At 47.3% G+C, this 23,843-nt stretch overlaps 1 long non-coding RNA gene across 1 annotated transcript; it reads left to right on the top strand.

The window, feature by feature from the left end:
* The first annotated feature begins 5,061 nt into the window (after positions 1-5,061).
* On the top strand, positions 5,062-17,066 carry LOC123815845. Its single transcript, XR_006785178.1, has 6 exons — positions 5,062-5,197; positions 5,378-5,716; positions 7,690-7,801; positions 14,970-15,097; positions 15,205-15,372; positions 16,416-17,066. It is a non-coding gene; the product is annotated as an uncharacterized LOC123815845 (long non-coding RNA).
* The last annotated feature ends 6,777 nt before the right edge of the window (positions 17,067-23,843 follow it).

The raw sequence follows: 23,843 nt of genomic DNA, 5'->3' as shown, positions 1-23,843 counted from the left end.
GTTTTGTGTTTTCCAAATGCTTGCAGGATGGTGCCTCTTCCTCCAAGGGTTTCTGTTCTACATTTCATGATATCCTAAAAGAACTTCAGCCCTGGAAGCACAAGAAGACAGGAAGCTAATGCGACCTAACAAGAGGAAAATTTTGGAAAGGACGAGAGCCTCAGTTTCCCTACATTCAAAGATCCGCCTTGAGCCCTGCCTCCCCCCAGGCCGATCCGCCTTGGCACGGCCTCATCAGTGATGTCAGTCCACACCGTCGGCCCTGCCTCTGCTCTTCCCATACCTGTCACGCTCTCACACCCGCCCTGCCCCGCCCCACCCCAGCCTGTTAGGCAAGGTGTGCCTGTCCCGAGGTGCTGGCAGCAATCACCCCCGACCCTCTTCTTCCTTTCCGACCCGATCTCACTCCCAGCCGTTTCTTCCAGAGACTGAACCTTGGGCCTAGCTGCCTTCACCACTGCCACCCTGGGCCTATGACACTGGTGTTTCCCCTTGGCCGTCCAGGACTTTGATTCTTGTTTGTTTCTGGTGAGTTCGATTGAGCTCATCCCTCTTGCGCTCCATAGCCAATGCTGGCTTAAGGAGCAGAGCTTTCTCACTTCTGGTCCCTGGAAGCTCAACGCCCAACCTGAGCTCTGGACTCCTGCCTCCTCCCCATGGACTCCCAAAGCCCCAGAGCCCCTTTTCTATCAATCCAGTATTAACTTCTCTTCTTCAGATGCCTCAGCGCACCCAGGTCTCCTCCTTCTCCTTCTTCTCTAGTCTCCCTTTTTGCCTTCCCTCCTCCTGCCTCCCTACACTTGTGCTTCTCGCCCTTCCTAAGAGCTATAAGAGTTCCTTGCTTTGAAAAATAGGTATTTTCCCGAGAATTTGAAGGTAATTAAAGCCTGTGACATTTGAAATTTAGTTGTTTAAAATGATGATGATGATGATGATGATGATAACTTCCAATTACTACGTTTTCTACATACGAGGCACTGTAATGAGAACTGAGAACTTTATACACATCAGCTAATTTAATGCTTACAGGAGCCCTTGAGGTAAGTACTATCATTCTGCCCAGTTTATGGTTGAGGAAACTGAGGCTGAGAGAGATGCCATGACTTCCCCAAGGTCACACAACAAGTAGAACTGAGACTCCAACACAGTCCTGCTTAATTCCCAATTCCAACCTTCTTGCCATTACCATAGCACTACTTAAAGGAATCTTAATTTCTCTTGAAAGGAGCAAATTTCTACTATAGAAATAATCCCTCCCCAGCTGCCCACTTTGTAAGGTTAAACTTTTATCTAATGAGCTTCCCTCAGCAAGGCACACCCATCCTCCTTACTGGGTGGGGAAAGGGCCGCCAGGTGAAACCTGCTATTTACTCTCCATCCACTGCTGGTCCCTCGCAGGGTGTGGCCGTGGGTGGGGAGCCGCCCAAACCACCTTTTTACACCTGCTCACCAACAAGTCCTCCCAAGGATGACTCTGGCTACAGATCCTGCCCTCCTGGAAGCCCCACCACAGAGGACAGCAGCAAACACTTGGCTTAGACTGGGATAGAGCTTCCAGTGACATACAACCTCTCCATGCCCTGTGTTCCTAAAAGGAACGGCCAGCTGCAAGTAGAGAAAGGCCATGCACCTCATGAAACTGAGCTGTGAGAGTTCAATCATTCCCTCCCTAAACACATGCAGAGTGTCAATAATGTGCCAGGCAAAGAGCAAGGTATCGGGCTCTCTCTTCCAGGAGGCCATACTTCCATCAGTCAAAGGAATAAAATATTCTATGTGTCCCTGTGGTAGACTGTAGTATAATTTAGCAATTTTCACTCTATCCTCTCATTTCCGCATTCTCTGCTCCCTTAATTTGGGACTCAGGTGTGTCAAATAATTTGGCCAATGGAATGTGAGCAGAAGTGATACTGTGTCATTCTCCATTGAAGCCATTAAGAGGCATTGCGAACTTCTGCTAGCTGTGTTGAAGCCTTGCCCTTCAACATGGGAACATTGCTGGCCAATGAGGGGGTGTTCCTTCAGCCTGGGTTCCAGAATAGCAAATGATATGGGGGTGGCCCTAAGCCACAGCACCAACTCATAACCACTGAAAAACTATGTGAATAAACAATGAATATTTTTGTTATGGCAGGCCATTCAGACTTTGCAGTTGTGTGTTATATAGCACTGTCACGATAAAACTGACTAATCCAGCCAAGCCCGTACAGAGCTATATTCCAAACCTCCCCTCTGCTGTTTTTCTTGCTCTTCGAATTGAAATGTATGTTATGCTGCAGGTGATGAGTCTCACAGATCCATCCTCGGCATTTACACAACGACTAGTCGGGTGGAGGAAGCTGTCTGAGCAGAGCTCACTGACCTACATGTCATAAAGATGCCTGCAGCCACCCCAGACCCCTGACAACAGCCCTGCTGCAGAAAATGTCGTTAGTCCCTGCTACCCACAGACACCTATTTTCTGTTGTTCATTATCGATTTCTAAAGCGAACGGGGCCACGTCGATGCTATTTTAACAACAGCATTTGTTTAGATACTCTGGAGGCTCCAGTCAGTTTGATGTTTGTAACCCAAGACCACAGCTAGTCAGGAAGACTTGAAAACTGGGACAGTGGCTTTTGAGGCCTCTTCAGTCACCATCTGGTGCACTGTAGGTGTTTAATCATGTTCTTTTCACTTTCTTTAGTTTGTCAAGTACTTAGCAATATTTGTTGAACACATTCTGTATACTTGGCACTGGAATACAAAGGGGAGAAGGCGGGGTTCCTGCTGTCAACTCACGGGCTTGCCATCTCCCAGAAAGGGCAAGATGAGAGCTTGCATAACCATGATTCAAGACAACACATGTGAAACATTTTCGGGGAAGTGTCAAAAATTTGCTCGGGGTGCATTCAAACAAGAGAAGGATTGTATCCAATCAGAGGGGGTCAAGAAAAGAGAGTGTTTCCATCTGAATGGAACAGACTATGAACTATGGAGAGATATAATGGAAAGATTAGTAGAGGCCACACTGGGGACAGCTTCCAAGACCAAGTTGGTGGCCAAGCGTTGTCAAACTCAAGAATGACCAAACACCTCATGAAATCTGTCACATCCCTTGTGACCACACCCTTCGCTGGGCCCAGACTTTGAATTGTTCTGAGAATTTCAAGTTACTAACAGCCTACACCTCTAAAACAACTAGAGGTAAAATAAGCTGGTGTCATGCCCTGGCTGGAGGTGTGGCTCAGTGGATTGAGTGCCTGCCTGTGAACCAAAGGGTCGCTGGTTCGATTGCCAGTCAGGGCCCATGCCTGAAGCCAGGTTCCCAGCAGGGGTGCAGGAGAGGCAACCACACATTGACATTTCTCTCCTTCTCCTTCCCCATCCCTTCCCCTCTTTAATAAAAAATTTTAAAAAAATTTTTAAAAAGATGCTGGTGTCAAGTAACTGCCAGCAAGATGGTTTCCATGACTATAGCCAAGATAGCACACTACAAGCAGACTGTGCGCTGGAGAGAGAGAAGAAAGGACTAGGAAGCATTCTCGCATTCTAGCCGGCTGTCAGTGTGGCTGGGAGAACAGGTAGGAGCCGTGCAGTGGATGTCTGGAAAGTCACTGCCGACAGGGACAGTGGTGATGGCGACGGGGGCCTGGCCTCTCTCTCCAGGAAGTAGCTTCCCTGAAGGAGGGCTGCTTACAGTGGGCAGGGCTCGGCACACCATGCCCTCCGCCTCCCCCACCCCTCTTCCCCTGGGCTGCACCTGGCTTCTGGCCTCACCTGCCCCACCTAGTTACACCCATGATTCCATCTGGCCAGAGAACGAGTCACTATTAGGCAATTACAAAGCAAAACAAAGTTCAAGTACTGCCAGGTTCCAGGTGAACTCAGCGGTGCTCCTCCAGTGCCGTCTGTGTGCCTGCAGCTTTCTGCTCCCACACCCTATCGAAACGACCAGTGCACGGGCCCAGCTGCCCAGTGGGCCATAAATGGCACGCAGACCAGGCCACGCCATGTCTTTTCACCTTGGTGTCCACTGCCTAGTCCCTAGATGGCGCACACTCAATAATAGCAATAGGGCCTCCGTGTATGAAATGCTTTCTCTTCACCTGCACTTGATATATTCTCTCACTGAATCCTTGCAACAACCCAACCCTACGGGTAGGCATTATTATCCCCCTTTTACAAACAAGGAACTCAAAATTTTGAAAGGTTAATTCCCGCAAGGTTGTGCAGCTAGGAAGTGGAGGAGCTGATGTCTACCAGCGTGCAAGACCCTTCTTGTAGAAGCAGGTTTGTATGCGGTGGAGGGAACTGACAGCCAGGTTTCCAGAGTCACCAGACTGAGAATGTCCTCACTAGATCTGCCATTTGGGAGAAAGGTTCCTTCGAGGGGTTGATACTTGGGAAATTCACCCCAGGCCGGTGTTCAGCTGAGACACACAGGGCCTTTGTTTATTGTCTTATAACTCTGTTTGAAACTGAATGGGGCTCTCTAGAGCTGGGTTGTAGGGAACTCACAGGAGTTACTCTGTCCTTTTCTCACCAGGGTCACCCATGCCAGACCAGGAAAGAGTTTCCCCGAGACAGCCAAGGGCAAGGGCTGTACCGGTGACAGTGACTCACAGACCAGCAGACAGGGCTCAGACACCTGCGGGACACCCAGCAGCGGCTGCGGCCTCAGCCTCGTGCGCAGGTCCAGGGGACAGCAGTCCTGGGAGAAGGGCAGGAGCTGGGTCTGAATGGGAACTCAGAATGCTGCTGGGGGTGGGGGTGGGGGTGGGGAACGGGGATTCAAGTTAAGAATATGTCCTTCTGAAGCTCACGCTAGTATTCAAAGAGGCTTTTGTCTCAGGGAAGTCTTCTTCTTAATGCACCGGGGAATGAAGCCACCACCCTTTCAGATTTTTCCAAGAAAGAAAACCAGGCCTCTATCACTGCCGAATGATGGCCAACGTCTGTTTTTTTCCAGAGCCCCGCTCCACAGTCCAGTGGCCAGACACACCACGAGGCACGTCTGAAACAGGCTGGTTTAAAGGCACGTGACCCCGGGTCAGGAGACAGAGATAAAGAGTGTGACTCCGGGCTCTCACCGAGGGCTTGGGTAAGAGCGAGCAGGGACCCGCCCTGCTGACACCGGTCTCCACCACCTGGTTTATCAGGACGGAATTATTTTTGTTTGCAGCCGCACCCACAGCTCCACCTCAAGAAACGACAGGTAGCTGCACTTGAACCCTGCCAAAGGCACACACTCAAAGAGTGCGGGTCTGAAGCCAGACCCATGGGAGCAAAGCTTCTACAGAAACCCGGAGCGGGGGGGATGGGGGGGTCACACGGGAGCCTGGACAGAGGGGGGCGGGGCCACGGGGCCTAAAAGTGCTTCCTTGTCTCCCTGCAGGAAGACCAGTCAGGAAGCTCATGAATGATTTACAGCAAGACTCTTTACAAAAAGGAGCACAGGAACGTTCTGGGTCACTCATCCACAATAAATTAAGAAAACTCAGTCAAAATGCAAAATTCCAGAAGGCTTAAAAGATATATCGGGTGGAGGATTAATAATTTTGACTTTTTGAAAACTTCGCCTACACTCAGACTGCAACTACAGAGATCGGCCCTGTTTGATTAAGGGCTGGCGTTTTCTCAGGGGAGCCCGAGGCTCCTCCTCACCAGCAAAGGAGCAGCTCAGAGCGAGTGCTCGGTTACTGGGAAGGGAACAGCTAGACGCCTTACCTACCAGGTCAGTGTTCCAGACCCACCTCTGTCCACTGCCCCCTCCCCCTCCTTCCCCCCATACAGCAAAGCAGAGTTGCAAGTCAGGTCACTCCTCTGCCAATGATCTTGTTTTAAGAAGGCAGAGTAAGTGATAAAATGACCAGTTAATGTAGCAAACACATGGGAAAGAACTTTGTGTTTGTTGAGTTTTTTCTGAGTTAAACTGTTTTCAATTAACATCATTTTCCAGCTACACTGATTTGGAGACAGGCTTGGAATATTTATCGTTCTTTTACCAGCAGGAACAGTTTCTTGTGCTTATTTCATTAACAAGTGTGAGCCCAAAGTCAATGAACTAATATGAAATAGCAGCAGAAAAACGGGGACCAGCAGGGTGAGCCTGCTTTGCAGAATGTGTTCCCCATCTTAAAATAGCCAATTGCAAGACATAATCTGGGCGCTATCCTAGGCCCCACCTGTAGGACACAGAAGGCACGTCAGCAGTGAGAACAGACCACCTAAGACTACACCTGCTTTCAGTCCATGTGCTCTGATACGGCCGGGCTGCTGCCTGCAGTGCTGCACAACCATACGGTGCAGGCGGTGTGGCCTCCGCAAATACTTATATCTAGCATCTTTCCGATAAGCTGGTGCCTTTGCTGATTGTGAAACATGGTGACCATCACTCTGTCAAGGCCCAAGTCCCTGCTAGTTACAGAGGCTCGCTCACTTCGGTTTAATTTCAGCTCAATTTCTGTCTGTCACTTGGGACTTGCTTAACATATTCTCTGACAAGTTTGGGAGGGGGGCATTTCTGTACCATCAATCTGCATTCGGTAACTTAATGCCACTATTTTGGCCACGGTGCCCATCCATCTGGTAATCTCCCAACCAGAGATTTTCCTGTTTTCCTGAGAGTAAACCTCCAAATACCTCTTAGGTACACAAGAAATAGACCCCCAGATGACGGGACTGGGGACGGGGAACTAGAGATGCAATCATTTCTCAAATAGGTCTCGCCCTCCTTCCTACATGGGCTCCCCCTTCGAGCACAGTTGCAGACGTGTCCACGCCTTTGTGGCAGGTCAGTGGGCATCTTCCTCTACTGCCACTTTGCGCTGTGGCTTTTCCCAGTCTGCTAAGTCAGTTTGTGTGTCTTCATCTATTGTCTAGTTTCCCAAATCGTGTTTCTGTGTCCCCCCTCCTGTCTTCTCTGTCCTTATGAGTTTATGCTTAAAAAAAAAAGTCTTTGCTCTCATTTCAGTGGGTTTGAGGAGAAAGCAGTCTTGGGCAATTATGTTGAATCTGCATTCTGAACATGTAGCCAGAATACATACAGCCAAGATTTCCTAATAAGATATTTAGTCATGGGTTTTCTGAAATAATCTTTAAGGGTTTTAAAAATTATTTTTGTTGTTGTCATTGTTGTTTTAAAGAACATGAGAATCCGAAGAAAGTGAAACACAAATCAGAGATCCTAAACAACTGGCAACAGCTGTGTTTGGAACGTCACAAGAACGTCGGACCTTCTTCAGGTCCAGAACAGACTGTTAGTCGCTTTGCTGGAGAGTGTGGGTCATCTGATGATCGTAGCCAGCAGTGAGGTGTGTTTGCATGTCTGACCAAACTCAGATGTGGTCCAGTTATTCACCCTGACACGGCTGGAAAATGGAAAAGGTCATTAGGATGCTACACATGCAGACATGTCAATGGTGTGAGTTATGAACCTATTACAAGAAAACACCACCTTGATTAACCATTGAGGTGATCCCGTCTCTTAGGAAAATATCACAAAAAGCTGAACTGCTCAATGTAGGAAAGAGAACAGAGGGACTCAGTTCACAGATGGGTTTGGCCTACCCTTGGCCTTTTTCTCTCTGCTGCCATAGGGTGTGGCTCTGCGGCAGGCAGATGCCTGAGATGTCTTCTAAGATTTATGTCCCTTTTATGTCCTTTTCCTGTGTATTCATGTAGGTATGTTATCTCTTTTTTTCTCAGAATTTTTGAATCGCCCTTCTGTTTACACCATAAATACTTCTGAGTGCGTACCTTCAGGCACACACTCGCCTTTGTGTGAAACTGTGGAGGCCCGTAAACTTCAGAGATGCGTGTAAGTAACAGCGCTGGGGACACATTGCTTAAAAGGAGCTTCCGACAAGGTGTGGTAGGGTTTTTATTTTTATTTTATTTTTTAGAGCTGTTTGCAGCTCTTCTTCAAACAGCTCTTTAATCTTTTTTTTTTAAGATTTTACTTATTTATTTTTAGAGAGAAGGGAAGGGAAAGAAAAAAAGAGGGAGAGAAATAGCATTGGTTGCCTCTCTCACTCCCCCAACCAGACACCTGGCCAGAAATTCAGGCATATACCCTGACCGGGAATCAAACCAGCGACTTTTTGCTTTGTGGGAGGACGCCCAACACACTGAGCACACCAGTCAGGGCTTCAGTGGGGTTTTTAGAGGAGAAAAGATTCCTGGGTGGGACGGTGAGGGCAGACTCCTCCGAGGGGGTGCCATGGGGGCTGGGCTTCGAGAACTGAGCAGATTTCTCTTTGGAGAGGATGGAGGCAGAGGAGGGCCATCTAGGTGAGGGAACCATATATATTTCAATATTATGAGACTTCATCCTAACCTTCCCCAGACTCTTAAAATCCGTGCTTTTTTGACTGGAGGGTGAGAGAGAAGAGGGGGAATGATGTGTAGGGTACCAACTGGAAACTAGTAGGTAAATAAGTCCCAGAGAGCCGATGCACTGTACAGTGAATATAAACAGCAATATTGTAGCATTATAACCATCACACTGGCAAAGAGACTCGCTAATTATTTCCACCACCGAAAAAAAAAACGGTAATATGGGACGTGGTAGTGGCGCTACCTGCCCCTACAATGGCAGTCCTGTGGCAATACATCAATGTATCACGTCAATATGTTGTACACCTTAAATTTATACCACGTCATATGTCAAATGTATTTCGGTACAAATAAATAAATAAATAAATAAATGTTGTCTTTCAATAAACATAAAAAGCCACATCCTCATTCAATGTTATCTGAAATCTCAAAATAAACTAAAGAGCAACACTTAAACGCTCGAAGTCATTAAATAAAACAAAGTCATTAAACTAACTCCTACACCTCCTCTCCCCCATCCCGCATTCCCACTCAATTCTGAGTAAAAGAAAAAATGATGTAATGGCGATCCCTTCCCTTTCCCTAAAAGCCAGGGGACTTGACCTAAAGACCTCACCCTCCCTCCCCACATCCCACAGCATCACAAGCAGTTACACACACACACTCACAGCAACGCCACGAAAACGACTGGGAGAGAGGGGCCGGCTCAGCATTGCTTCTGGCAGGAGGAAGAGTTTCAGAGAAATCAATAATCAGAGTTTTCATTTTCTTGCTCACATTTGAGCTGATTTATCCCAAAACTAATAACTTGGCCAGAGCATCCCTATAGATAAGCCTCCTTTCCTCATTAAATATGGGAAGTTTGGAGAGTAAAAATTACACAATGTTTGCTGTAAGAAAAGCAGACATCTTGGAAGAAAGATGCCCAGTGTCACTGCAAGGGTGGAAAGGCCTGTGCTCAAGCCAGACTGCGATGCTCCGGCCAGCCCTGCGGTCAAAGGGACTTTCATGTGACCCGCTGAAAGGCCCCACTGAGACGAGTCCCGGTCACAGAGCAGAGAGAGGCCAACAGAACTTCTTCCTCAACCCAGAGCACGGAAGGCAGGCCCCCAGCGCTACTCCCCTGGAAAAGGCCTTCTGATCACAGAGCTGTCTCCCTGCAGAGTGAAGGGACGGGCCTGAGCCCCACCACCCAGATAAAACCAGGGCCCATGTATGTGTCTACTGGCGAACACAGGGTGCAGATGCCATGGGTCCCATGGGTGAACTCACAAAGAAAACAGGCGATCATGCCATTAATCATGGACTGGAAATCATAAGTCCCATGACAGGTTCAATTTCTTTGACTTTCTTCAGAAGAAGAATAAAGAAAAGGGGTGCCAGATTGGGCTCCCAGCAGCTTTTTAGTCAGAAAGATTGCCAGAGCCATAGATTTAATGTTAGCAATTAAGCTTCATGGGCTAAAGAAATGCACTGGCCTGGCATATTTCCCTGCAACCCCACATTCAGTAATGCTGTAAGTTGGAACTGCATTGCACAAAGGCAGCTGATTCCAACTGTTGTGAGGAAAGTTCGCAAAAGTTCACATTGAACTTGGCAGGCCAGGACAGGGCACTTTGGCAGCTCCACAGATTCTGATTGCAATTCCCCAAACCTGCCCTCAGGATTCCATTCTCCAGAGGATGGGTTGGCAGCTGGAAGGCCCCTGTGATTGATTTATTAGCTCCTCTACCTTCTGTACAAGTTCATAAGGTATTTCTCCCCTGGTATTGTACCAGGGAAGAAAAGACAGTTCTGTGGAAATAGCTCAAGACTCATGTGTTTTGACATTTTCTGCTAACTTGACAAACCTCTCCCCCAATCCCATGATTTTTTGGAGGCTGTATGAGGAAACTCAGGAAGAGCTGGTTTGGAGGATGTAACTGGGTGAGACATCATTTTGGGGTTTGGTTTTGTTTTGTTTTCAAAAAGTTCACATCACCTTTGTCCTCCAGGCCTCAAAACACACTGGAAGGGGGGCCTCCAGAGAGGCGGGAGGCAGGGGGGAGCGGGGAGAGGGCGGGGCCAGGGCACAAGTTCAGGGAGTGGTGCAATCGGTTGCACTGAACAGACGCTGAGTAAATATTTGAGTCTGCAGCCCAGGGTCTGGTCAGTTCTTCCAGGACCTGAGGGCATTTTCTAATCATCGGATCAAAAACTTTGTTGACTCCTCATTTCCAGCAAAGTAAATTCTAAGATTTTCCCACTCTTTGATTCTCATTTAGCTTTCTAGCCTGATCTCTCACTACATCTCCCTCCCTCAATGTTTTCAACATTAACCACCCATACCCACGGTCACCCACAGTGCCCCCCTCCCCACCACTCTGCTCCCTGCCTTCCTGCCCACCAGCAAACACTCCTAACACACACGCATGTGTACAGGCACACACGCTCTTCATTCTGAGCATTTACCGAGAACCTGCAGTGTGCCAGAGGCTGAGCTGAAATTCTCCCAGTAAACCTGTGAGGTAGGTGCTTCCCTCCCCGGTTTTACTGAGATGTAATTGGCACATTGCAGTAGTCGAAGGTGTTCTTCCTAATGATTGGGTATATGTCTATATTGTGAAATGATTACCACAATAAGTTTACTTAACATCCATCACCTCATGTAGTTAGTTATTTTTTCTTGTGATGAGAACTTTTAAAATCTACTCTCTTAGATACTTTCAAATATACAATACAGTATTGTTAGCTATAGTGTCCATGGTCTAGCCCTAGAACTTATTTATCTTACAACAGGAAGTATGTACTGTTGGGGTCGATACTTTAATATTCCCACATTACAGGTGAAGAAACAGCGTCTCAGAGAGGTTGTCTTGCCTGAGGTCACACAGCTGGGAAGGCCGATAGTGATGTGGCTGGAACCCAGGTTCCTGACCCCTGAGTGAGACCACTGCCCTCTGTGCCCTGCCCACACCTCCCACAAATCTGCCTGTTCAAATACAATTTTGTAATCCACTATGCTAAGATGGTTTTTCCACACCTCTCATTGACAACTTACCTCTCCCTGTCCTACATTTCTGTTGTATTTTTATCTAACCTATAGTAGGACACCTAACAAAACCGATGTAAATTTCATATGTACCCGCCTGCCCGAGGATACTGAGCACAGACGAAGGCCAAGGCCTGTCTGAGCCTCCCGCACGGCCCGCCATCACGCCTTACACACAGTGCGTGCTTAGAAATATTTGTTGACTTGACTAGAAGGACGGAATTCCTGAACCTCTCCAACAACGTGAGCATGCCAGCAGGGAACGGGAAAATCTCAGTCGACACCGTGTTTTGTTTTAGGTTTGTCCCTGTCCCCTAGAGTGAGAGCCACCGCAGCTAGTGATGGGCCCCTGACCAGCCCTCATCTGGGGGGAACCTGGGAGGAACCAGAAGAGACTCCCAGGAGCCCAGCAAGCCTTGTTTGGAGACAGAGGGCACATTCCAGAAAGTCTCCGTGTCTTCACTTTGTCTCTCCTCCCCAGCTTTTCCTTTTGGTTTGTTTTGTTTTTATAATCCAGAACATCAGCAAATACATTCCAGAACACCCCCAGTTCCATCAGTAAATGCAGGCTTGGCCGAGGGACAATGTCCTACCCAATGCTCTTGATTCAACCGAGCTCACTGTAATAACAGAAAAACAACCCTAAAAATGACATGCTGGGGAAAAAGCAAACAAATGTAATAACTATAACCAGTAAACACACCTTACGAAGGATGGAAAGCAAATCAGAGGAACAGAGGCAGAGAACTTACATCAAAGGGCTGTGTAGCGTAAAGGCAGTGGTATTTAGGGTTTTGGGAGCTAAAATGAGTTTGAATTCACATCCTACCGCTTTTTAAGCATGTAACCCTGGATGGTGTATTCAGTTTCTTTATGCCTCAGTGTCCTCCTCTAAAACACAGGGAACATCCTAGCTCCAACCTCACACCGCCGTGAACAGGAAATGCGCTATTGCATGCTAAGTGCGGAGGGCAGTCTGGGACACGTAGTAAGTGTTCAATGATGCTGCTATGATTACGGTCACAATCCTACAGGAGCCAGGTCTATGGGATCTCAGAACAGCAGAGGTCTTTGAGGTAGAACCCCTGACTTAAACTCTAGCCCTGCCACTGAACAAGCTGTGTGAACTTGAGTCAGTCCTATCACCGCAGTGAGCTTTAACTTCCTCATCAGCACTTGGACTTGGGTCCCTCAAGTCCTACCCTGCTTCTGGGGAAGAGAAAGGCACTTCCTTGTCGGTCTCCCTCCTCTCTTTCAGTTCTCCATCTGGGCTCCCGGTCCTTCTGCAGTGACATCAGTTGTCCTTCCTGGATAGGGTACAAGTCCCAGGTATAATACCATAACTCTGCGGTCAGTTGTCACAGGATGGGTCCACTCACTTGAAGCAGATTCACCAGCCACTGTCAGAACTGAGTCTACCCAACCACAAAGCATAGTTCCTTCACCTCACTATTCAGGATCCAGGTCGGGGACCTTAGCATGTGCCCCCAGTGGCTCTGGACTTCTTAGATATGACCTAAGCCTGAGAATGTGGCCACCACACAGCTGCCCTCCTTATCAGCAGGATTCTTAGCCCTCACAGTCTCAAACCTCGGGTGTTTCCAGGGTGCGCATGAGGCTCCTGAGAACTTGGCAAACCAGGAGCAGCGTGAATCAAATCTCAAACTAATGTATGAGAAGAGATACTATATATATGAGAAGAGATACGGCAGGAAAAACAAGAAATAAGAAAATAAAAAATAGTAAAGGGGTACTTGCCTTATCTGATAATGGCACACATTACAGATTCACTACATACAAGTCAATCAACAATTGGCAGAGACATAGACAAACAGATCAGAGCAACGAATGAGAATTCAGGAATAGACCCAGCATACACGATAATGGAGTACGCCAAACCCTTGGCTGTACTGTGTGTGAGCATGGACATGACACTGGCAAAATGGATTTTCCTACTGGAAGAAAATGTTATTGTACTGTCTTAAACCACATGTATAACAAAATAAAAAAATTGAATAGACTCTGATATAAAAACAAAATAATAAAAATCTTACAAGTTCATTTAGGAGAATACACAGAATCCTAAGCTTGATACCTACCTTTCAAACTGAGGTTGGAAACCAGAAGAAGCTTGAAAATAAAAGATAAGCTCATTTAACTCTCTAAACATTTTTATACATTTGTGGGCAAGGAAATAAGTGCCATAAATAAAATTAGTAGAAAAATAATAAATCCTGGATAAAATTTATAACATACTGACAGACCAAAATTAACATCCATAACATAAAAAGAGCATTTGTAAGTTGAGCGAAAACAGACAACTCAGAAGAAATATGTAAAGATACCAAATAGACAATTCTGAGATGAGCTAATCCAAATAGCAACATTATCTAAGTTAATTATGATCAGGAAAATGCAACTTTATGTAACAATTAGTTCACTTGGATTATATGCCAAAAGGTGTTTAAATTGAAAATATTAAGTGAGCATGAGACAGAATAAACACTATGAGATTTGAGGAAGAAGTTTCTGTCACACACTGCCTGTAGAAATGTGAATTGTCACAGCCTTTCTGAAACACAATCTGATGATGTCTATTAAAATTTAATAACTATCACATACCCTCCCATCCTTCAATTCCACTCCAGGGACTCTCCCCCATAAATATAAAACCACCAGTAAAAAGAACATCTTTACAAGGATATTTACTGTGGCCTTGTTTGTAGCGGTAAACCTGGAAATAATGCCCGTCGGTAGAGGAATGGCCCGATAAATTATGTATATCCACACAAAAGGAGGTTTTACAACCATTTAAAGGAATAAATTAGAGCTTTATCAGTTGGTTTAGAGGGATCTCCATGAGGCATTATTGAATGAAGAGCATCAGTGTATATAATACAAACCCATTCTTATAGAAATAGTAATAGTAAATCTTCATTCGTATGGTTGCATGTGCATGGAGAAAAGTGTAAAAGCAGGCATCTGGGCTGTGATATGTGGTACTTGGTGGAGGCTGAGTGATAAACAAGGAGAGCGAAGGAGGAGCTTAGGGAAAGAGAATCAAGCACAAAATTGCAAGGAAAAAAGACTATAGGATCTATTCATATTTATGGAAAGTCTTCATGTGCATATGTGCATAAGGAAACTAATACTTTCAATAATTTACAAGTTCAGTTGGGGGTGGGGCAGGCAGAAGGATGGCCTGTGACCAGTTTTGTGTCATCATGAGGAAAAAGTCTGCCTGGTCTGGGATGGTCCTCCTGGTGTGTAGGAAGTAACACCCAGAACTTCTCTGAGTCCAGAGACTCGGAGGGAGGGAGGATTTTGTTTTACATTCACCTCTCCTCTTGTGACTTCCCTCTCCCCAATTCCACTCCCCTGCCCTTCCAGAGTAAAGAAGCAGACATGATGTGAGCATAATAATATCTGTAAGGTAGGTAACGAAGGACCACCATTATCAGCTGTACCTCCTGAAGTATACAAAGCCACCTTAGAAGCTACACGAGACCCCAAGATTAGACCCTGGATTCTGAAGCCAGAAAGCTGGGAGCAAAAGACATGGGAGAGATGGGGAGAGAAGGAGGGAGAGAATAAACTGGAATGACTTCTGTTCTTTCAGGATCCTGGGTCACAGCCATCCTCCTGCTGAAAACAGCTAACTTACTTAACAAAACATTTAACAATGTACCTTTGTTCAGTGTGTCATTGCTCTGGTGAGAAGAGGACTCCTCAGAGGCCAGAAACAAGGTAAAATTGAGAATTTATTATTCCTATTATTATATTATTTTGTGTTAGTTTATTATCTTATTCTTCAATTATAGTTTACATTCACTATTATTCTATATTCATTTCAGATGCATGGCAAAGTGGCTAGAAAATTATGTACTTTAAAGAGTGGCCCCCTGCTTCAAATACACCTGGCCCCATACATGCATGTCACCACACTAGTAACTGTATTCCGGGTCCTGAAATCTACATTTCTGGGACTGTTCTGTAACTTCCCATTTGTACCGCTTAATCTGGTAAGTGACAATTTAGGAAGGCCATCTCCTTTGCCCTTGGAGGCTTAAGCCAAACCCTGGTGTAGCTGAACCTTTGTTTTGACCATGGGAACTCAGAAGACAGGACTCATTTGAGAAAAGATGTGTCAGGAGCCCGCCCGGTAGGTCTGGGATCCCAAAGACCAACACTGTCGTGTTCAGGTACACTAGGAACAAGCCCACCCCACACAAGGGGAGATAATAGTAAGAGCAGAAATCAATAACTTTCCATATAAATAAATGACAGAGGGGGTCAATCAATCCAAAATTTGTTCTTTGAAAGGTGTTGAAAATTTGACAAGCCTCTGGTAATCCCGATTAAAAAGAAAAAGAGCATCATTTAAAAAATCAATTATGATTGAAAAAGTAAACATAACTGCAGTTGCTGCAGATTTTAAAAAATTAGGATATTATAAATAGATTTATGCCCAAAATGATAAGCAAGTAAAACGGGAAAATTCTTAGAAAATGTAAAGTACTGTACCAAAATGTTATCAAGAGAAAAACGAACTAACAATTTTATTACAAATTTAAAAATTAAATCCATAATTTAAAATCTTCCCATAAAGTAAGCATCATTTCAGTCCTAGATAAATTCTTCCACAGAATAGAAAAATAAATAGCCCTTCCTTTGATGAGGCTGCTGTAACCATAGCAACAAGCATGGCCAATCTGGAAACGGCAAACTACAAGACAACTTTACTCGTGAACATGGATACAAAATCCTAAACAAAACATTAGCAAACTGACCCTACCACTAAATAATACAATAGAATGAATAGACCCCACAGACAGACCAAAACAGAAACATATCATGATCATTGATTGTAACAGATGCTGAAAAGCAGTCAATAAAATCCAGCATCCATCATGGTAAGAGAAATTGATTAAACTAGGAAAGAAAAAGCACTGTTATTAAAAACCCACCACAATATAACAGTAAATGATGAGTGTGCAAAACTCAATGGCCAGGAGCACTTCCTTCAAAATTAAGGATAGGACAACTGTCTTCACTGTCATTCCAGAGATCCTGGCTGGCACAAGAAGACAGGGAAGGAAGCACGATAGAGGAGGGATCTTCTGGGGACCCCGCAAACACTGACTGTGTAGAAGTAGATGACTGGCAGGGGAAAACACTTGAAAATACCCTCTGCATGCTGTGCCGATTCAAGTCCTGCCAATTATAAGCCATTTGCACACAGCGTGGCATTTTTGGAGGGACAAAAGGAGGCCCACATGGCCTGCCAATGTTACAGGTAAACTAAGAAATGATACCGGGGGAAGCAAAAGTCTACTAGAAATGATACTGTATCCAGCCTTAGTGAATCACAGCACACAGTAGGACCAAGTCAGCTCTGCAAGTGCGGGGACCATCTAACTCTTATTCTTCACTATCCTCCCGGCAGCCACAGTCTGCCTAGTGTGCAGGTTAGAGCTCAGAAAAGACCTGCTGGACCAACCCACCGAGGTGGAAGACTCCTCCCCAGCCATGTACACCCATTACTTCTGCAGCTAATTTCTAAAGTTGCTAGGCAACAATTTCCAATGACATATCTGTTCTCACAGATACCTGGTCTGATATTTCTAGCATCCCCTCTGTCCAAGCTCACAGGTCTCCGTCAGGGGAGCAGGAGGTTGGAAAAAGAGACCCCTTTGGCCATAAAACAAATACAAGCCTTTTGTGATACACAAGATACTGCAAATAAAACTGCTTTTTAAGTTTTGAAACAGTATGCTTATATCACTGTCTTATTTTTTTTTTAAATCTGCACCCAAGGATATGTTTATTGACTTAAGAGAGACAGAAAGGAATTGGGGGGGGGGAGACAAACATCAACTGGTTGCCTCCTAAAAGCACCCTGACCAGGGATCGAACCCACAACCTAGGCATGTGCCCCAAATGTAACTGAACTCTCAACCTTTTGGTTTATGGGACAACGTCTCAACCAACTGAGCTACCCGATCAGGGCTATTGCTGTCTTATTTTTATAGCAGTATTTATTCCATTTCAGTGTCCACTTCAAAAATAGGACTTCCCCTTACTCCTTCCAAGCCAGTTTTTATCTTTCATCTAAACAAATACTTGCAATTTCTAAAGTTTCTCAATTTTGATAGTCCCCAGACTCTGGACTAAGCAAGACTTTCTGTAAAAATTAGGTTCTCCACTGAGGGGGATTTTGGTACTTCTGACAGCTTAAAGTCTGCAGCAACTTGAATTTCCTTCCTCTTTCTCTTCCACATTCTGCTTCCTCGACTTTTGTGTTTGGGGAAATTTTTTCCTCTCCCTGAGTTTTAAGTCATAGCCTCTCACTGTTAAAAAAAAAATCTTACCTTTCTCACCACTACCTTCCCGTTCCCCTTTAGGTTCCTACTTCCCAAGAGTCTTCGTGGCATGCCAAGGATAATGCTGGAGACACGCTAGGCTGGGGTCAGGAGACCGTGGTTTGCTGGTAGCCTCTCATCCGGGTGTGGAGAAAAGAGGCTGGGTTGGGGACGAAAGGGTCCAGGTGACAGTGCTAGCTCTGGAACGTACCAACTTATTTTATCTTGGGTGAGACGTATCCCTCCTGTGGGTGTCGGTTTCCTCAGAGGTAGAGGCAGTGCGGGTCGACAGCAGGGACTCCAGAGCCAGGAAGCAGAGGACAGGGAAGGACTCTGACAGAAGGCGTGAGCACACAAGCCCCCTGCAGCAGGAGCGGCGGCCGCTCCACTGCCGTAGGAGGCGAGCTCCGTGCTGCCGGTCCTCTGGTTTTTCAGAGAGCCCTGAAATGGGGATTTTCACGTGAACTCTGTGGATGACTGTTTGCTCAAAATCTGGTAAACCATAGTGGGTCTTTTTTTGAGTAACCCCTTAGAGTCTCTTTTCTGTTTCCTGTTGCATGAGCCTAAGAATGTGCCTGGTGGTATTGCCCTTCCACAAGCCTCCCTCCAGGTCTCTGGGATGTTCTTGGAGCTCTGTATTGCAGTGCCTCCACCTTTGAGGCTTTGCTGCAGACCTGGGAGGTAACTACCTCATCCTCAGGGGAGAAACATGATGGAGCTGGGGTTTCCTCACAGGGAAAGGATTCTTCAAATTCTGGTTTCTTGGCTTAGAGGAAGCAAAAGGGGGAGCTGGCTGTGGAAAGTTCTGCCTCTAGACCAGACTTCACCTCTGGGAGCAGGGAAAGGGGACGGCTGGGCAGGTGTCTAGGTGAGCCCCCTCCAGCCAGCAGGCCCACTGTCAGAGGTGGAGTGTGCCTCTTGCTCCCTTGTCTGAACTGGGAGGATTTCTGGAGCATGAGCTTCCCCACCATGCCATTCGCCTTCTTAGGTGTTGGGATTCTCGGTCTTTCCTTACTGCTTTTTCTCACCCGTCTCTGATGCTGCCCAGACTGTTCTGAACCAGGCAGCTCACCACCGGGAAACCAGCATCTGGTAGGTCTGACCGGCCCCAATTCCTCGATCCCTCGCAGACACGGTTCCCGAGGCCCACACAAGCTGCGCTCTGGCCAACATCGCTCAGCTAGTTCTGCTCTGTCCACCCTCACGTCGGCCCACCTGCAAACACCGACTGACTTTCTGAATCTCAGATCTCTCCAGAGCTACCACATGTCAGGAGATAATAGCACAAAGTGGCGAAAAGCCCAAACGTTAAAATACAGAAATACCTGGGTTTGAAAAACTAAGAGCAAAAAACCTTACAGCTGCCACTTACTGACTCGGTGATCTCAGTCCAGGTCCTGAAAGTCTCTGAGGCTCAATTGTGGGGATAAAATAATGCATGCCTGTGATGGTTCCTTTTACGTGTTAACTTGGCTGGGCCCCGGTGCCCAGACATGTGGTCAGACATCATTCTGGATGTTTCTGAGAGGGTTTTTTTTAGAAATATGAGATTAATATTTAACTCGGTAGACCCGGAGTAAAGAAGGTTGCCCTCCATAACGTGGGCGGGCCTCACCCAGTCAGATGAAGGCCTGGACAGAACGAAAAGGCTGCGCCCGCCCGAGCAGCAGCCACTGCCAGCACACAGCCTTCCAGCTCAACTGCAACAGCAAGTCTCGCGAGTCCCCAGCCCACAGGCCGCCCTGCGGATTTTGGACTTGCCGGCTTCCGTAATCCCAGGAGCCAATTCCTTAAAATCTCAGTATGTCTCTTTCTCCCTTTCTCTCTCCCCCTGTATAATATAGATATGTTCTATGTGTTTTATACACACACACACATATATATCTGTTTAGATGTATAAATAGTGGATACAGATATGCTCTATGCGTTAAGTATATAGAGATATCTAGTTATATCTCTATATATTAGATATCTATTTATATCTATATAGATATACACATACACACATTTTCTATTGGTTCTGTTTCTCTCGAGAACCTGATTGGGTCCTTGGGAGGACTACATGAGATAAGGTTTGTAGAAGACCAATCACATAGCTCCTGATATGAACAGATCTCTCAGTAAATGATAAAAAGGGGCAACGATTCAGCTGGCTCCATCTGTTCCCTCCTGCTCTCCACCCCCAGGCAGCCCAGCACCCCCAGACTCTGCCTAGCTCTGTCCCACCCCCGTGTGGCTGTCTCCTGGGCCCCTTGCAGGACTTGGGTTTGGGCGGGAGGAGGACGGAATGGCATGCCGCCCTGTCCACAGCACTCAGGGCAAAGTCAGCTGCTTCAGAGCCATGGGTTCAGGGGTCACTGCGGGGTGCCTTCAGGTTTGGGGGCTGTGATGGTCACCCTTAGTCCCTTCTGAAATTGGGAAAGCCCCAGGTCAGCCTACTCAAAGGCCACAGGAGTTAGACTAACCAAGGCAGAGGGGACACGGAACAAGAGGTCCGATTCCTAAGCCCTCTCCCGGTGGACTCCCTGAGGGGGCAACATCGGGCCAACAGCAAGAAAACAGCGTGCACTACACCGACTGAGCCCAAGAGGAAGCAAGGATGACGGAATACACGTTCTGAAAAGCGAGCCCTTGTGCATACTAATGCCCTTCATGTACTTACAGTCCAGAAACCTGGCCCTGCTGGAGGTCCAGCCAGACCTAACACAGCCTCCTGCACCCTGCAGCCTCCCTCTCTCGGCCTCAGGCCCATTGTGAGTGGAAGGGTCTCTGGAAACTTCCTGCCCGTCTCCAGGCAGGCTGCTGATAGGCAGCGGCAGCTACAGGCTTCTGCCTGGTTGCTTTTTGCTTGGATGGCCTATGCCCGTGCAAACAGACCTGGTGCTCGGAAGCCCGGCCTGCCCCGCATCTCCATCCCAGGCCGCCGAATTGTTTTGTTTCCTGTGCTCCCAAAATTCCTTGTCATAATATTATCTCACGTTCCCAGGGCCGCTGGTCGGCAGGCAGGGGGATGTAGCAGGATCACTTGGCACCAGGCGAATGGTTTTGTCTAACTTCTAATCACAGCACCCACGGTAGCTACTTAGCAAGTCAGGAGCAGCTGTCACAGGAATGCAAGACCTGACTTTAGACGGGGTGGGTGTTTTCCCCAGAGGCGGCCCCATATTGAAATTGATTTGTTAGGAGTCCTGTAAGCCCAGCAAGGAATCGGGGTGTGGGGTGTGTGTGGAATCCTGAACCTCCCTTTCACCTGGGTTTCAGAGGTCAAGCCAGTGCACTACCAGAACCCAAAGAGCACAGGGCCACCGCCCGGCCCCACCTGACACCTCCCTCCTCCCATGGGCAAGCTGCCCACGCTGCTGGGCCCATACAGGGACCCGGGGACGTTTCTCCCATCTGTCATTACGGACTTGCACCCTCGCGGTGGCGGTCACGCACACAGCCAAACGGAGGCGAAGTCAATATTCCTTGCTCCATTGCAGACCTCTCTCATTCTAAGATTTAATAAACATTAAAACAGGAAAAATGGCTAATGGTGATTATAAAATATCATTCATTGAAAGACACAGGCTTATTTCAGAAATGTTAAAAGATGAGGGCGGGTATCTAAAATGGGTAAAATGCAATATGGTGGACCTGGTAGTATTTTAGAAGCTAAAGTATTTGTTTGGGATACAAGGCATATGTACTAATAATGTTGATGGCTACAAGGACACAGTAGTGTTACATTTTCATTTATATTTTATACTTTATCCTATGGTGTACACTTTATCCTATATGTGGAAAGACTTCATACTCAGATTGCATTCTTTATCCATCTGAGAGAAATCCTGAAGTTGCCAACCTGATGTCCCTCCTCTCTTTGGGAAGAAGTCTTCCTCGCTAAGAGAGAAGCTAAGTTAGTCTACAGGATGAGAGAGGGGAGGGTGTGGAGAAGAGGAGAAACAAAGGAAATCATGGTCATGATCATGCAGCCACCACAGCCTCCGGACCCTGAAGGTGAGCTGCGGTTTATGAGGCCGTCCCATGATCCAGGTGCCGTGTCGGTGTTCACCTACGTCATCTCACGTAGTCTGTCCTCATTGCTCCCCCTAAGATTCACGCCACTCGTCTCCCCTCCTGCAGAAAAAGAAACAGAGGCTCTCCCAAGGGTGCACAACCAATTAGCAGGACCCCTAAACTCCCTCTTTTCCCACCATGCCACTGGCACCCCTGAATCAGACCAGTAGAGTACAGCTTTACAAGAACAGGGGGTCAAGTTCACGTTATTGCTCTGTTTCAGCAGGACGAGCTTCCTGATCACCTGGAAGAGGCCAGGCTGGGGGCAGGGGACAGGGGGAACATTGCGTTTGTCAAAGAGCAAGGCCGAGGGCTGTCGGTGCAGGTCTGGGGACCAGGGGGGTGGCGTTGGAGATATTCCCGTGGCAGCTGGCATGGCAGGTCTCTCCCAATCTGTGCTTGCATATTAAAAAAAAAGTTTCCATCAATTTTCTCTTGTGTATTGGGCCCATTTTAAAGAGTAGAGAATATGGAATTACACAATCCAGGCTTTAAACCTGGGAGTTCTACAGGATGATGTGAAGTGACCTTGGGAATGTATGCAAGTTCTGAGCCTCCTCATCTGATAAAATGAAGGTACTTGGTTGTACCCACCGCACAGAGTTGTTTAAAGACTTAAATGAAACCGTTCTCTGGAGAAGGGCTCTCTGTCGGTTGCTACACATGTTATTATTTTTAAAATCTTGACCCTCTCGCTTTCCGTATTAGCTACTCCCCCTTTGTTGTTGCCACCCACCAGCTCCACAAAGCAGCCTCCTGTGTCTTCACCCGAGTTATTCAGAGAGAGACAGAGAGAGACGGGGGAGGGCGGAAGGAGGGGGCAGCGGGGAGGGGCGGGGACGAGGGGACTCCCTGACAGGATCAGGCTGAGGACAGAGTCCCACTGTTCACCACCAGCAGCCTCCCTCTGGCTGCCGTGAATCAGCACATCTGACTAATGACAGCATAATTTTTAACAAACCAAAGACTAATTTTCTGGTCCTAAATCAGCCTGTGTTTCCTGGTCTTCTGAAAGAGGTCGTGAATGAGTTTGTCAGACACGCTGACACGCAGGACACCACCCTCGTGACCACCCCTGCCCCCCCCTTGATCAGCCAGTCCGGTTTTTCCACAAAGGAAATTAGGTGGGCAGCTAGGCCACATTACCATGCTCCCCCTCGTGGGATCACCTTGAGAAATACTCGCAAGCCACTTGTTCTAAATTTGTTCTAGAATGTTCCGGGGGAGCTATCCCTGCTCAGGGTGCTAGGGCTTGAGAGAACCCTGCCAGCATGCCAGGCTGGTAAGGAGAGCAGGGGCCGGGGGCCAGGCTTTGTCTGAGAGCCACACGGGTGGGCAGCAGGAGCCCACGGGGGCGTTTATGCCAGCAGCCCTCCAGCCCCCCCTGCCAGGCCCCAGTCAAAGGTCTGGGGTAAACAGAGTCAGGCATTAAAGAGCAGCACACACCACAGGAGCAAAAAACCAAAACTGGGACCCAAAGGGGTGGCTGAGTATTGGGTGTCTGAGCTGAGGGGTTGGCATGAGGAAGTTCAGACGAATCCCCCGGGTCTCCTGCCAGCATCTGGTCAGATTGGTTAGCCCAGCTATGGGAGAGGGGGCTTTTCCCAAAGCATCCATCCTAGAAAGAAACTCAAGTTTATATACAGTTTCTGGAGGCTGCTTTCTTCTGCTTCTAGAAAATTCACCCGTTCGTGTGCCTGTCTAGTCTTCCCTCTCACCTACAGTTTGTCACAAATGACCGGCAGCTCCTCTTGCAGCGCAGCTGCCGGTTCCTTCGGTGGAGTTGAGTCAGGGTGGAGAACAGGGGCTTCCGAGCCAAACAGACTTGGGTGCATGTCCCTGCTGGGCCCCTCGCTCCCGTGAGAACTTGAGTAGCCAGCCTCTAGGAGCCCAGACTGTCTCATTGAGAAATAGGGATAACAGTGATCCCACCAAATGGGCTCTCTGTGGGGCTTCCATGCAATCACGTACATGGAGCACATGGCACTGCGCCTGCCCCCCACCACGTGCCCGCACGTCCCCACGGTCAGGCACATCACCATCCCCCATTGTCACCACCTGGATCAGTGTGC

This window comes from Phyllostomus hastatus, unplaced genomic scaffold, assembly GCF_019186645.2.
Source record: "Phyllostomus hastatus isolate PE091 unplaced genomic scaffold, TTU_PhHast_1.1 phas_contig_196, whole genome shotgun sequence".
NCBI classification, from domain to species: Eukaryota; Metazoa; Chordata; class Mammalia; order Chiroptera; family Phyllostomidae; genus Phyllostomus; species Phyllostomus hastatus.
Note: the sequence above shows the minus strand (reverse complement) of the source record. Positions and strands in the feature narration are given on the sequence as shown.